The sequence below is a fragment of the Macaca thibetana genome, chromosome 5, assembly GCF_024542745.1.
Source record: "Macaca thibetana thibetana isolate TM-01 chromosome 5, ASM2454274v1, whole genome shotgun sequence".
NCBI lineage: Eukaryota > Metazoa > Chordata > Mammalia > Primates > Cercopithecidae > Macaca > Macaca thibetana.
Window position 1 is genome coordinate 147734470 of NC_065582.1, and position 16605 is coordinate 147751074.

At 42.1% G+C, this 16605-nt stretch overlaps 1 protein-coding gene across 2 annotated transcripts in view; it reads right to left on the reverse strand.

Annotated features, from left to right (window-relative positions):
- The window catches only part of KLHL5 (kelch like family member 5), an 81323-nt gene extending 77684 nt beyond the window's left edge, over positions 1-3639 (reverse strand). The window contains exon 1 of one of the 2 annotated variants that reach the window (XM_050790357.1): positions 3463-3639. The gene's annotated coding sequence lies outside the window, so the exon portion shown is untranslated. The remainder of the gene's footprint in view (positions 1-3462) is intronic. The other variant, XM_050790354.1, reaches the window with a different exon arrangement.
- Positions 3640-16605: the final 12966 nt, after the last annotated feature.

The window sequence follows — 16605 nt, forward strand, 5'->3', positions numbered from 1 at the left end:
AATGGAGTTCCCTTGCTGACCTGCTTCAGCATGTAGTATAACAGAAAAAAAATCTTCGCTGTTTAAAATCAATAGGATGTGAGAGTTCTTTTGTTACCACAGCATAATCTATCCTGCCTGGTATACTCAACAAACCCCTTTCTCATAAATGGAATGAGGCAATGAATAGCTCTGGCCCTCTAGTTTCAGAATGGTATCATTTTGTATAGCACTATCATTTAGAGAATACTTTTGAATGGAAGTGCCCCTCATTATCCAAACTCATCATCCGAACACAGGAACTGAACGGATTCTGATAAATTTTTGGATCAACACCTCATTCTCTCAACTCTCTGTACCTGCCATCTCAAACTCTGGAACCAAATACATTTGGATAGGTGCCATTCCTTGCCTTCCATACTCTTGCCACCTGCACTCAGGAATGGAATAAATTTAGACAGTGAAGAATTCTTGATATATTATTTCATTTGCACTCTGCTGTTTTTCTACTACCCAGTACCCAGTAGATTCTCGTTTATTCCATAAATGAATTTATGTACTGTCAACATTCTAATTTTACAAATAAGGCAATAGATTCAGGGAGGTTCATCGACTTGCTGGAAACAATCCTGCACATTCAGTAGTGACACAATCCCAGAGTTTCTGGCTTCAAATCTTCGCTCTTTCCACGCTGTACTGTGCTTTCTTAGGTTTCTCATAGCTATGGAATGCTTATGATTTGATAGTAAATTAACAGTACAAATAGTGTTTGTGATAAAAAAAAAAAGTCAATCACATATTTACATCCAAGAATAAAGTCATTCCTCAAGGACTTCAACTTGCCTATACCTAGTCTAAGTCATAGACACTAAGTACAGAACAAGAAGGTGCCCTAGAGGTCCTTCAACAGGCAACTTGCAGAACAATGAAGGAATGTGAAAGAATTGGGGGAAAGTAGCGTTCTCCTTTGCTATACAGTATGTTAAAATCCTGACTTTTAAATTATCTTCACTTTGGACCTTACCAAATTGGCTAACCTCAACTCTTTGCTTTCCAATTCTCATTGAACCTCAGTCGTAAGAAATACTAACGAAGAACTGCCTGAAAAATAGATAATTCATCTTTTTTTATTTTTATTTTTTGAGATGGAGTCTTACTCTGTTGCCCAGGCTGGAGTGCAGTGGCACCAACTCAGCTCACTACAACCTCCACCTCTTGGGTTCAAGCGATTCTCCTCCTTCAGCCTCCTGAGTAGCTGGAACGACAGGTATGTGCCACCACACCTGGCTAATTTTTGTATTTTTAGTAGAGACAGGATTTAACCGTGTTGGCCAGGGTGGTCTTGATCCTGACCTCAAGTGATCCACCTGCCTTGGCCTCCCAAAGTGCTGGGATTACAGGCGTGAGCCACTGTGCCCAGCTAATTCATCCATTTTTATAGGTTCAGTGGTCCTCAGTTTGTGTTATATAGTCAAATAGATTTGGAAAAGATTACAAAATACATCCCTCTTTAAAATAGCAACTTGAACATTAGTATAATAAATCTCCAAGAAATTCTGTAGTAAAACCAATTTTCTAATCTAGTTATCTCAAACTTACTTGAGCTCAGAATCTTGTTGCAAGAAAGGAAATATTTTCTCATTCCTTAGAACAGTTTGGGAAATACTGTTCTAGATCATTCTAAAAGTTATAAATGGATCAAGTAACTCCACTCCTTCAGAAAACTTATGAACAGTTTTATTACTCTCCTGTATTGAAAAACACTGTTGTGCAAAATTCACTATTTTCCTTAGGGGTATTTTAAAGATATTGTCAACTGCATCCTATATCTCCTTTTTTTATTAGGGCCCATGAGGAAAATATGCCTCTCAGGCCTCATTACTGGAAAACGCCTTGCTTAGGGCAGAACTGGTTTGTTTCTAATCTTGGAATTAGAAACAAATGAAACTTTGTTATTTTATTTTATTTTTATTTATCTTTTTGAGCAGGGGTCTCACTATGTTGCCCAGGCTGGTCTTGAACTCCTGAGCTCAAGTGATCTGCTCGCCATGGCCTCCCAAAGTGCTGGAATCAGAGGCGTGAGTCACCGCGCCCAACCAAAACAGGCTGAAACTTATGTTGTTCCTTTTTCTCTTTTTACCTAGCTCCCAGGAAGCCCAAGGCCCAAACTGTGACTCATCTCTAGCACAGGATCTTTTAAACAGGAACTTGGTATTATCTTTTTTCTTGACTTTGTATTCTTCTTTTCCTGCTCTACCTCAATTTTTCCATTTAGTTTGTTTTATCCTATGGTACTACATGGTCCCCAGATTGCTTCAAATATATAGTTTCTGGAACTACCTATTGTACATATTGCATCTTCTTACAATTTCATGTTGATTCCGCCCTCCCCGCCCAACTACCCAACAATGTCAGCGTATTCATCTTTGTGTAAAAGTATTCACATAAGTCATAACAAGCCAATAGGACATACACATTCACAATGCAGTCAAATCTAGAAATGCTGAAAACCAGAAGAAAAAAAAAAAAGAAAAAAGGAAAAAAAAAGGTCATGATTGTTTTTTTGCCGCCAGAGGTCTAATAACCAAAAAGAGTTATTAAACTATTTCCTAACAGGAAGGAGAATCAACATTTATTTAGCACCAGCAGATGCCAGGTACATAACAGCAGCTCCATTTTTCAAAGCAAGCAGGAGGGGCATCTGCACATCTAACCTCTGGAAGAAGACACCAGAAACAGAATATTGGCGGGGGTGCAGGGGTGGGTGGGGAGCCTGTCTGTCCCTTTTGCACCTTTTGAATTCTGTGAACTTGTCGACTACTAAAGAATAATTTAAAAAATGAAATGAAGAGATAAAAAACCAGTAAAGTAATGCTTTACTCTTTGACACAGCAAACTTTTTCCGCCAGCTTCTGATCCCAGAGCATGCACTGAAATAAATGCCTAAATGGAAAAGTTTCACCAGACACGCCGGAAAATGAAGTCCTCGTCTTATTCTCCACACTCCGGGGGCGAGGCTATTATTTAAAAGAAAAGCTTAAAAACTTAGGTCAAAATTGCCTGCAAGTAATAAGGAGAGGAAAAAAAAATCCGAAATGGTTTCCAGTTTGTTTTATTGGCAGAAACAGTCCGGGAAAGCAGCAACGTGTGCACCGCAGTCCGCTCCTGACCGCCGGCCACCAGCGCCGCGTCCACAACTTTCCACAACTCCAGGGCGGCCCGGGCGCCGGCTCCAGCGCTCGGGGATGTGCAGCGGGGAGGCCGGGCCGGGGTTCGAACCCCGGGTGCCGTGTGGGGAGGCCCCCGCTCGGTCCAGCCCCTCCGAATCGGAGGGCCTCGCAGCCGCCTCCTGGCGGGGGCAGCGTCTTCGCGCCCAGCGCGCTCGGGGCGGCCGCGGCTGGGCGTGAGAGTCGCGTGGGGGCGGGGAGCGGGCCCTGCCCGGAGCGGCCCCCTCCCCGACGCCGAGGAGGAAGTCGCACTTACCGCGTTGGGCTCCGGAGGCGGCCGGGGGTCACCGCGGGCCAGGCCGGCCAGGCGGGAGGAGCGGGGGAGGCGGGGGCCGGGGCCGGCGAGCTGAGGTGTGGGATGCTCGGCCCCTCGCGCGCCCCTGGCCCCGTCCGGGCAGCCTCACCCCCGGCGCCGACCGGCCCGGTGCGAGCCACTCCCGCTCCGTCAGGCGGCGCCAGGCCAGGGGGTCAGAGTACCCCCGCGGCCCCGAGGGGGCGGGCGAGTAGGTGGGGGTCGGAGACCGGTTAGCCAGTCAGTCCCGGCGCGGCGCAGGCTGCTGCCCGCCCCGCCCCCTCCCGCCAGGCCCCGCCCCGCCCCCTCCCGCCAGGCCCCGCCCCCTCGCCGGGACGCGCGCCCAGAGAGACCGCGGCAGTCATTTCCCCACCGGGGGTTTCTTTGCTCTCCTGCGCGGCGTGGGGACGGCCCGAGCCGGGGAAGGGGTTGGGGGAAGGGGAGCGTCTGTGGCGAGACGAGCTAGTGGGGGAAGGGGACGTCAGACTGGGCGGGGCTATGGCGAGGAGGGGGCGTGGCGTAGCGGACCTGACAAAGATTCTGGTTGTTCCCCGCCCCTTGAAACTGGGGTTAGGAGAATTCCTGGGGGTGGAAGTTAGGAAGAGGTCCCTCTGCAGGGCTGGAAGGCCGTGAGAGAGGCGGCCTCTGTCATCTCAGAGTTTAGAGGGAACTCACCAAGACTCGTCTCCGTTCTGCAGCCTCAGTAACCATTCCCCTTGCAATAATCTGATAATTATTGTGCTCTAGGTGGTGGGTTTGTGGCATCGCAAATATGATCCTCAGCACTATGACCATAATCATTGTTTTCCAGTGGTGGAATAATAAGAATCTGAAAAAGTAGGTTCTTTATTCAGTCCTCTACCCAACATTGAACTCCTATATGCTAGGCTGTGAGAATAACAACTAATTTATTTGGCACCTTATGAAAACACTAAAGTACTTTACATGTTAATTCACCATCAGGTTTGAGCAAAACAGCTATGGTCCCTGCCCCCAGTAGCTCATGATGCATTAGGAAGGGAGGGATTTCCGTACTTTGTCTCTGAGTGATGTGTAAACCAAATGCCCATCTGCTTTTGGTTCTTAAAGTAATGCCTATGTTCATTATTCGTAGATTAGTGTTTGCTACTCTGAGTTAGCTGTATGCTCTCCGTCCGTGATGGTTGAATGTGGTCATTCCCCGCAAATGACATTTGTTCAGGAGATCTTCAGTTTGTCTCCATAATAAAAAAACCCAATGCAAGCAAAGCAAGTGGTCCAGAAGACTGATAATCAAATAACATAACCAAATTGTGGTAGCAGCCTGGGGTGGCTGGGAGATCTATTTAGGGATGTTTTGTGCACTTCCACTTGGGGAAGTGGTTAGGAAAAAACAATGTGATGTAAAAGAATGAAGTACTGACATGGACTGCTAGTTCAAAGGGAAGTGGATGGGACAATTGAAGATTGTTACAGTCAGGAAGAAGATACATCACAAACTCTCCCAACGAGGGTTCCAACCACAAAGTACAGGATACGTTTTTTATCGGAGCTATGTGGAAGAGACACCCTCCACCTCCTATGCAATGACACCTATGCCCATAGATAAAAATGGCCTCAGTAACTTTGTTTTTAAATACAAAAGACAATTGTGTAAACAAACCCACTGCTTGAATTTTTGGAATTTGGTACTACGTTTCAGCCCTTATTGGATTTTTCAATGTTTACCTTTGTGTACATTAACAGCAAATGACATTCTTCTCATAGTTTTTTTTTTTTTTTTCCCCTGCTCATAGTTACTTGTTCAGTTTTGGATTTTTAGTTCAGCATTTTTCTTTCAGTTTTTAATGAGAAAGACTAGAAAAGCATTGCAATCAAATCAGATTACAATTGCAGTAAAAATTCCTTATTTAAGAAATAGGCATTCCCAGCCAGGTGCGATGACTCACGCCTTAATCCCAGCACTTTGGGAGGCCAAGGCGGGCGGATGGCGAAGTCAGGAGATTCGAGACCATCCTGGCCAACATGGTGAAACCCCGACTCTACTAAAAATATAAAAATTAGCTGGGTGTGGTGGCATGTGCCTGTAATCCCAGCTACTTGGGGAGGCTGAGGCAGGGGAATCACTTGAACCAGGGAGGTGGAGATTGCTGTGAGCCAAGATTGTGCCATTGCACTCCAGCCTGGTAACAGAGCGAGACTCCATCTAAAAAAAATAAAAGAGAGAGAGAGAAAGAGAAAGAAAAAGAAAAGAAAAGAAAAGAAAAGAAAAGAAAAGAAAGAGGCATTCCCATACTTAATCTTTTTTTTTTTCCTGGTGAAATATATTGTTTGTTCTATCCTGAAACCTATTTTATTTACTGATCTGTATTTTCAGCTCATTTGCTCCATCAGCCCAGTAAAAATGATGAAATAAAACATCCCCTGTGATCTGGCTCCCTCCACGGGCTCTCACGCTACTCCCAGACACTGGATTCCTTCCTCTTCTGCCAACAGGCCAAGTGCTTGCCCATGCAGCCTTCACATGTTCCTCTGTCTAGCAAGCTCTTAGCTACTCCCTCCTCCATCATGTCACTTTTCCTGACTATCCATGTAAACCTGTAACCCACCCCCCAACTCCTCTCTTCTCAGCACTGAGCACCACCTGACATATACATCTGTTTATCTCTGTACTCCCACTGGAATGTAAACTTCATGAGAGCAGAGCTTTGTTTTGTTACTTTTAAATCTCCAGTACCTATTATTTCCCATGTCTGTCATACAGTAGATACTCAACAAATATTTTTTGAATGAATGAATGAATCCAAATAGGAGAGATAGCTTGTATTCCTTTTGTAATGGCCAAACAGCTTTCATGAAATTTATCTTATAACTGAATCATGTGACTTAGATGTATTAATAAGGTCTAAAACACAGCCCACATTTACCTTATTTAAAAGTAGAATTTGGCTGGAAGTGGTGGCTCATGCGGGTAATCCCAGCATTTTGGGAGGCCCAGGTGGGCGGATCACTTGAGGTCAGGAACTTGAGACCAGACTGGGCAACACGTTGAAACCCCACCTCTACCAAAAATACAAAAATTTGCTGGGTGTGGTGATGGGTGCCTGTAATCTCAGCTACTTGGGAGGCTGAGGCAGGAGGATTGCTTGAACCTGGGTGGGGAAGGTTGCAGTGAATTGAGATTACGCCACTGTACTCCAGCCTGGGAGACAGAGCGAGATTCCATCTCAAAAGAAAAAAAACGTAGAATATGAAAAGGCGTTTTATCTCTCATTCTGGCAATACTAAGGAACAGAATTTGAAGAAGCATTTGCAGCTAAGAATTTATGCTGAGATCTTACAACTTCGCCCATAAATGGATCCGTAGAATCAGAGGGAATGATGGATCAATACATGCTGTGAAAGTCTTAATAATTTCCCATGAGAGGAAACACAGCCATAATCAGAAAATTTGAAAACTCTACTGATAATTTGATATATGATGTCAGTAGGACGTCTTTTGTGAATGCTTAATTTTAATTGATAATTATGATGATGAGGTTAACAATGTTTTAGTCTGGTTAAAGTGTAATACCAATAGATAGTAAAGAGAACTTAACCCTAGTATGTAAATGCGCTTAATAAAGAAATGGTTTGATTTTTCATTTTGTGCTCTGCCTACTGGGTGTGTGGGTGGGGAGGATTAAAAGATTAAACTATGATTATATACAGTATATGTGTTCAAAATCTGGATCCCAGGAATGTGATCTTTTTTAGAGGACTTAGGATTTCTTTTAGTAGTATTTCTGCTCTCCAAGTTCTGACATGCACAGTCTCCTGTGGAATCAGTCTCATTAAAATAGAGAGCTATATAAATATGACCAGATCATACCCCTGGGAAGCAAATCTCCAAATCAGGAGAGACAGGTGGCCAAGTAAACCCAACTAAAAGTGTGTCCCTTGAAGTTTACCTTATATTCTCACTCTGGTTTCTCTTGGTTCACCTGTCAATTCGGTCCAAATACAAAAAAAAAGAAAAAAGAAAAGACAAGAAAGAGAATTTCCTTAGCTCTTTTTTTTTTTTTTTTTTTTTTTTTTGAGACTGAGTCTTGCTCTGTTGCTAGACAGGAGTGCAATGGCATGATCTCGGCTCACTGCAACCTCGGCCTGCCAGGTTCAAGCAATTCCCCTGCCTCAGCCTCCTGAGTAGCTGCTGGGACTACAGGCCCGCACCACCATGTCCAGTTAACTTTTTGTATTTTAGTAGAGATGGGGTTTCACCATGTTGGTCTCGATCTCCTGACCTCGTGATCTGCCCGCCTCGGCCTCCCAAAGTGTTGGGATTACAGGCATGAGCCACCACGCCCAGCCTCAGCTCTCTTAACCACAGCTAAACCAATCTAGAATTTCTAAGTGAACTTTGCTAAAATCTAAAGGAGAATAAAAATGAAATTATTACTATATTATGGAAAATATAAGCAACACCAATAACTTTATTCATTTGTTCAGCTTCTCTTCTCAGTTTCCATTCTTCCAAGAACAAACTTCTATCCCCAAGGGGAGATATAAATTTGCAGGCAACCTGCCTAGTTTCCTTCCCTCTAGGCTCTCTTTTTCTCTGCACAGTAAGGTCATTTTTCTGTCTTATTATTTTTTTTCTTTTTAGACGGGGTCCTGCTGTGTCGCCCAGGCTGGGGTGCATTGGCGCGATCCTCCCACCTCAGCCTCCTCAGTAGCTGGGACTACAAGCCACAATGCCGGCTAATTTTATTTATTTATTTTGTAGAGATGGAGTCTTACTATGTTGCCTAGGCTGGTCTCAAACTCCCAGGCTCAAGTGATCCTCTTCCTCAGCCTCACAAACTGTTGAGATTACAGGCATGGGCCATCACGCCTGGACCACTTTTCTCTTTCACATGGCCACCACAAGCCTGTCCCAATCACAGCCAAGACTAAAAGCCCCACTTGTCCTCTGTCCCCATTCTTCTGCTGAGAGGGATATGGCATAGTCCAGGTCAAACTGCGGGACTATGGTGACTGTCATAATATATGAGCTACTTCTTCGGCTGAGACTCACTCTTTACACGTGTTAGGAAGGTCATTACTGGCCCACTGTCAGGCCACTCCTTGCAGTCCCTAGAGCATTCCCGAAAGAACTGCCCAACACAGTGTTGGGGACATGGGGAAGGAATGTGCATTCTCTCATGCATGTATTTCCATTCACCCATTCATAAGTAGGTGTCCTATAACCAGGCCACAGTTACTGACTGAATAAAAATGTCTTTGCAAAAGGACTTTCCATACTTCCTGCCAGTCTCCTTAACCTTTCTAAAACACAAATTTAATTCTGTTCATCCCCCAGGACCGTGTTTAACATGCTTTTGTGACTCTATTGCTTTCAAGGTAAAGTTCAAACACCTTAGCATTGTTGTAAGGTCCTTTATAATCTAACCCCTATCTACCTATTTAGCCCTATGTCCATTCTGAACTATTTGCAGCATTGAGAACGTATCATTTTTCCCACAGCTGTGCTTTTAAATAAGTTTCCTCCTTCCGAAATACCCTTCTTTCTAATATCTGCTAGCCCTCAAGACTCAGCTCCAGGGTCACCTCCTCTGCTATCTTTATCCTGAACTTTCCAAGCTGAGCGAGTTCCTTCTTTGTGCCCCCAAAGTATACTGGATGCCCCTTTGATTGTAGCAGTTACTCAGTGGGTTGTGAACATTGGCTTACTTGTCTGTCTGCTTGACTAGCTGAGAGGTCTTTGATGGCAGGCCCTCAGAAATACTTTCTGAATGAATGAATGAAATCCACCCTCCCCTCTGCCTATGAAGTCTTTACAAACAACAACTTATTTGAGTATGGCCATTTTTCCCCTGAGTGTTATAACATATACAGACAGGACCTTTCCTCTAATTTATAGTGTTTACTACGAGTTTCCTTAAACTTTAGAAGGTTATTAACTTAGGATTTCAGAAACTTACAAGGACAAGGTTATGAACACAAAGTACTTGTATTTATTTCCATGCACTGAAAAAATTATTCCATACTTTCATGTATTAAAAAATTATTTCAGCATCTCTATATAATTACTTTGCATTTTGAAAATAACACTTGAAAGACTACTAATTGATGTTGATGTCTCATGAGTTAAAAATGTTCCAGGATGGGACGGGCGCGGTGGCTCAGGCCTGTAATCCCAGCACTTCCGGAGGCCGAGGTGGGTGGATCATGAGGTCAGGAGATTGAGACCATCCTGACTAACACAGTGAAACCCTGTCTCTACTAAAAATACAAAAAAAAAAAAAAATTAGCCAGGTGTGGTGGCGGGCGCCTGTAGTCCCAGCTACACGGAAGGCTGAGGCAGGAGAATGGCATGAACCCGGGAGGCGGAGCTTGCAGTGAGCCAAGATCCTGCCACTGTACTCCAGCCTGGGCAACAGAGCAAGACTCCGTCTCAAAAAAAAAAAAAAAAAAAAGTTCCAGGATGTATCTTTGTATTTGATATATTACTTCCTGATTCACTAACAGAGGGGAACTACTCAATCTGACTTCTGTTTTCATGTTCTGAGAGAACAAGTTCATAACCACTATAGAAGTTTAAACATTGTTACTGTGCTGACAGTTTGTGTACAGAAATCACAAAATATTTACCAAATATTATAAAGAGGCATAGAAAACACTGCTACTTGTTATGAGGGAGAGAATGAATAAAGATGAATCAAACAGATATGTAAACTGAAAAGTTCTTATCAATTATTAAGCTTCTTCTACCTCCATCTTGTTCATCTTTGTAAAAGCACATATCCCTGTATTCACACTTGCATTCTATAGTCAGTGACTATACTTAGCACAGAATTCTTGGGGAAAGATTCTAGTTAAGTAACAAGCAGCTGACCTGAAATACAAAAACAGTGAGTGAATAGAAGGTGGCACGCTCTGTACACATTTGAAGACATTCAGAGTCAATGGGCTAAGCAATACAAAGAAGGAAGAAAAAACAACAACAACAACAACAACAAAACAACAAAACCAAGCATTTCATTCTCCTCTGCTCTATCCCCAAGAAAACCAAGAAATGATATTACTTAGAGTCAGACGAGCTCTCTTGTTGCAGCCAGTTCTTTTTATCTGAGACTGGATCTATTAGGCCTGATACTTTCAGACTCTGAGAAATTTATTTTACTTTATCTCGTACATATTCAATGGTTGTTATATTTACCATCATGAAGAATGTTTTGGTTATGCTTTTCTGTCTCTTTATGCATGTAATTAACAAGATAATGAATTCGGTTGTTCAGTTGCCAGACTTTGTTCCCAGAGGCTGAAATATACCACAGTGGTCCCAGAATCCATTCCGGGGTGGTTTTCCCTCCTTGCTCCTACTCTCTGTGAGTATACAGCTGGGCAGACAAGCTTGACTCAGTTCTTTTGAGGAAAGAGGCTCCAACAGGTTCTTTCCTGTCTAGGCTGCAGTCTCAGGGTAGAGGGTTTTGGGAGGGAAAACAAACTGCCTTTCCAGCCACAGGTGATTGGGGTCAGGACACTATGGGCCAAGCAGCCCTGTGTGGGCTGGGCATGAGAAGCCCAGCCACATCTCAGGAGGCCTGAGTGTGAGGGCCTGGGGCAAACTCTGCCCATTGAGGATTCTAAACCTAGTGGTGGCAGGTCAAACCATATTTCCCCACTTAGAGGAGAAATGCACTGAGTGGGCCAGGTGCAGTGGCTCATGCCTGTAATCCCAGCACTTTGGGAGGCCGAGGCAGGTGGATCACCTGAGGTCAGGAGTTTAAGACAAGCCTGGCCCACATGATTAAACCCCATCTCTACTAAAAATACAAAAATTAGCCAGTCGTGGTGGCGCATGCCTGTAATCCCAGCTGCTCTGGAGGCTGAGGCAGGAGAATCGCCTGAACCTGCAAGACGGGGGTTGCAGGGAGTCGAGATCACGCTCACTGCAACAAGAGTGAAACTCCATCTCAAAAAAATAAAATAATAATGATAAAAAAGAAATGCACTGAGTGAACAAAGATAAAGCAGCTCAGTGCCCCACAGCCTGGGGTCGGAGCAGTGCTGAGCACCTTTTCCGGTTCTCTGAGGGGCTGACTGTACTTCCAGGTCAGGCTGGCTGACTCAACCTGGCTGAAGGGGTGACCTCTTGTGTGCACTCATGTTGTGGAGTTCTTTGCAGCAACCTTGCCACAGCCACTGAAGGTACCACTGCTGTCTCCTGTTGGCCTGCTCAGAGGTTCTCTCTGGATTTCTGCTCTATTAAGTTCAAGCTCCAGCCCAGGGGAGAGCCGCCAGCCTCAGAGACACCACAGCCCCTTTCTTAATTATCTGTTTCTAAAATAGCAAAGAGGCTATGTGAGTGGAGACAGAAAGAATTATGTTTATTCAATTATAATTTATATACAGTAAATGATGTACATCGTTTTTTAGGGTACAGTTCTAGAATTTTGACTAACACACAGTTGTATAATCACCACCATAATCGGGATATAAAACATTTCCATCACCCTAAAAATTCCCTTGTGTCCCTTTGTCATTAACCCCTCCTCTGTCTCCAGCCTCTGGCAACCACTGATCTATTTTCTGTCTCCGTGGCTTTGCCTTTTCCCAAGTGTTGTATTAATGACAAGGCCTTCATTAATGACCTTATTTAAACCAACATGTGCCCTGCCCAACTTTCTGCTGGCACATCTCACCCTCATACTTTGCCTGATTTTTTTTCAGAACACCCACATTAACTGAAAATAAATTATTATTTACTTAACTACTCTCTCTCATTGGAATGTACACTGTCACTAGAATGTGAGCGTGAGAACCTTGCCTGCCTGCTGCTTGATCTCCAGGGTTCAGGATGCTGCCTGATGTGTTGTAAATGTTCGGTAAATATTTGTTGAATGAACCACAGAATGAATGAGGATACTAGAACTTCTGGGGACCCTCTCCATACTCAGGTAGACTTTGTTAAAAAGAGATTATTTTTCCCGACAAAAATATGTTAATCTAAGAATTGCTGTGTTTTCAAAGTAGATGATTATCTGCCAGTAACACAATTAGGAGTAATTAGGGGTGCGGTGGCTCACGCCCGTAATCCCAGCATTTCGGAAGGCTGAGGTGAGTGGATCGCTTGAGCCTAGAAGTTTGAGACCAGCCTGGCCAACATGGCGAAACCCCTTCTCGACAAAAAATACAAAAGTTAGCTGGGCCTGATGATGTGTGCCTGTAGTCCCAGCTACTCAGGAAGCCGGGTTGGGAGGATTGCTTGAGCCCAGGAGGTCAAGGCTGCAATGAGCCTTGATTGTGCCACTGCACTCCAGCCTGGGCATAAGAGCAAGACCCTGTCTCAAAAAAAAAAAAAAAAAAGGAAAAGAAAAACAAGTAATTAGGCTAATCCAGGTTATGGATTGTCTTTTAAATTTACTTTCTGGCTCATTAGGTTACCTACAATAGAACTGGCCTAAAGTGACTAAAATGGAAATAATGATAGTAACTATTTCATAAGGTGGTTACAAAAATTAAATGCTACAAATTGAGTTCAGTGTTTACTGTTCAGGTGATGGGTGCACCAAAATTTCACAAATCACCACTAAAGAACTTACTCATATAACCTGTTCCTGAAAAATCTATGGAAATAAAAAAAAAATTTTAATGGCCTCATATAAGTGAAGCGTTTCATGCAGTGGTTCTCAGCTGGGAACTATTTTGTCACCCCAGGGGCATGTGGCAATATCTGGAAACATTTTTGTTTTCTTTTGTTTGTCAAAACTGGGGTGGGGAGGCCAGGTGTTGTGTTCATGCCTATAATCTCAGCGCTTTAGGAGGTTGAGGTGGGATGATTGCTTGAGGCCAGGGGTTTGAGACTAGCCTGGGTAATATAGTGAGGCACCATCTCTACAAAATTTTCAAACTAGCCAAGCCCAGTGGCACATGCTTGTCGTCGCAGCTATTCAGGAGGCTGAGGTGGAGGACTGCTTGGGTCTGGGAGTTCTAGGCTACAGCGAGCCATGATCATGCCGTGCACTCCAGCATGAGTGATAGAGACCCTGTCTCTTAATTTTTTTTTAATTAAAAAAAAAAACTGGGGTGGAGAGGCCTGCTACTGGAACCAGCTGTTGAACATCGTACAATGTACAGGATATCTCCCACAACACAGAATGATCTGTCCCCAAATATCGATAGTGCCACCAGTGAGAAATCCTGGGTTAGTGCAGCATCAGGCACATAGTAAAAACTGCATTGGTGTTTGCTATGATTATTATTTTATAAGTGACCCTTCTTGACCAATGTTCCCACACAGCCTGACAGTGGAGGTATAATGGAGTGTTGAGTTGAGAGTATTACATCTGCAGTCAGACCTCTGGGTTTGACACTTAGCTTTACCCTTTATTAACTATGTGACTTTTGAGCCCTTACTTGACTCGCTATACTGCATATTCTTTGTCTATCCAATTGGAATAACAGCAGCTCCCTCAGAGAGTTGCTGGGAAATTGGATAAAATAATTCATACAAAACATTCAACACTGTGCAGTAGCACATAGTAAATGTTCAATAAATGCCATCGATTGTTGGTGCTGTTGTTGATCCAATAAAGACCTTTCCACAGAATATAGTGAAGGGATGGAGGATAGTTTCAACTAGAAAAAAAATTACTTATATAAAGTATACACAAGTATATATTTCATATATTAATAAATAACTATGTAGAAGTTAAATTTAAACTATCCTTTTTAAGGCTGCTATTTATAATTTTCTAAAAAGTATATTGCTTTTGCTTTCCTAGGGTAGAGCACCTCGTTGATGTAAAAGATCCTCTCAAGTTTAAACATTTGTATCTAACACAGAATGAATAATTATTTAATTAAGACATTTGGTCTTGATTAGAAATATAAATACATTAAAGTATTTTTGAGAACCCGGATCTCAGATATGAAATATAAGACTTAGGAAAGTTAAACACTAGTGTAGTAGGAACAACCTCTTGTGTTTTAGATTCGTTAATCTCTTATTCCTTCATTGAAACAGGAAGGAGAAGCTCGCAGTGGGTAAGTAATTGCAGATTTGTAGCCATTTGTAGCAGTTCCTAGATTCCCCTTTATAATCTAATATTTGTGTTTTTTAAAAAATAACCTAATATTTGTAAAAGTGCTTTGGAAGTTGTAAAACAAAACTATGGCGATGTGGGCCATTAGTATTATCATCAACCCACAACTCTTCAAGGTAAATACATAGAGGGTCAGATGTTGTCACTTTAAGGGAGATGACCAAGTTTTGATGCATTTCAGGAAGCCAAAATCAGGCTGCAAGTAAACTTCATGTTTAAGAATAAATGAGACCGGGCTTGGTGGCTCACGCCTGTAATCCCAGCACTTTGGGAGGCCAAGGCGGTCGGATCATGAGGTCAATAGATCGAGACCATCCTGGCCAACATGGTGAAACCCTGTCCCTACTAAAAATACAAAAAATTAGCTGGGTGTGGTGGCGCGCACCTGTAGTCTCAGCTACTCAGGAGGCTGAGGCAAGAGGATCGCTTGGACCTGGGATGCAGAGGTTGCAGTGAGCCAAGATTGCGCCACTGCACTCCAGCCTGGAGACAGATTGAGACTCCATTTCAAAAAACAAAAGAATAAATGATTAATTGATAAACTATGCATTATTTCATGTAATATTATGAATACAATGAAGAACTGTGTTTCTCTGCATAAAACTTTTAGGTACGTATTTTATAATCTGTTACAAAATAGTTGGGTGGAAAAACTCCCACCATATACAAAATGAAAAGGCAAATGACAGCCTGGGAAAAATGCTTGCAAAACATATGCAAAGATTCCATATTCCCAATAGAGAAAAAAGTCTTATAGATCAACAGGAAGGATATAAATGCTGCAATAAAAGACATGAACATGCAATTAACAAAAGAAATTCAAATTGCCAGCAAATATTAAAAATGTTCAGAATTACTATCAACCAAAGAAATGCAAATTAAACAATACTTTTTTTTTTTCTTTTAAATTGGCAATGGTTAAAGGACTATAATGGCTTGTGTTGAAGTTTTGTGGTATATGGGCACTCCCGTACATAGTTGATAAGAATGTATGTAGATACAACTTACATGGAAGACAGTTGGCTATATGAATTAAGATCTTCAAAAACCTTTATACTCTTTGTCTCAGTAGTTCCACTTTATAATCAGACTCCCACAAATATTTATATATGTGAATGTTCACATTGTAGTGTTATATATGAAATTTTTTAATGACATAATTAGAATATGGAATTATGATCCATCTGTGGACCATTAAAAATTGAATGCTGCCTTTAAAACTAACTTCTGCAGCATTTTTAAGTTTGGATGATGGTAACAGAGGTTATAAGAGAAGACAGCACAGACGCCATGAGTATTACCAAAAGGGGAGTGTCGGGCAGCAAGGAGAACCTTTATTGATTTCTCAAATTCTGGGAACCCCCTGACTTCTCACAACTCTTCAAGGTAAATACATACATTAAATTCTAACAATATCCCAGAGTCATACACTTAAAGGTTTAGCATTTGCTACAAATCTGTGGTATATAAATCCAAGCCACAAAAGCATTGTTAAAGTTTCTTACACAGCACTCAATGCTTGTCTACTCCCTTTTTATTTCTGACTTTTCTGTTGCTTCAGTTCTATCTTCAAAATAAAATGAAAAGTTAAATGAAATCAAGGGTTAGCACAATCTTGATTTATTTATTTCTGAGGCACTGTCATTTTAAGTTAGATTACCTGCAGCTTAATTCTTAAATTTAAGTGATTGCTAGTGTTTAAAATGCAAAGATTTAACGTATTTTATGTATTTAGCAATTTCAGTTATAAAACATTTAGTGGATGAATTATGACAGTAAAAAAAAAAAAAAAAAAAAGCAAAACATTTTGAACCTTCAATTTGAACCTATGCTATTGAATCTTGGAAGATTTGACCCATAAGATATTTAGAACTTGTCACTGGCTTTTGCTCTGCTATCACTTTAAGCAGTTAATAACTGTTGGTAGAATGATTAAAAGTATTTATGGAATTGGATTATTAATATATAGAAAAATCATAGACAGTAAGAGATTCCTGAAATATCTGGGTGCATATCTTAATTTACTCATTATTTGCTA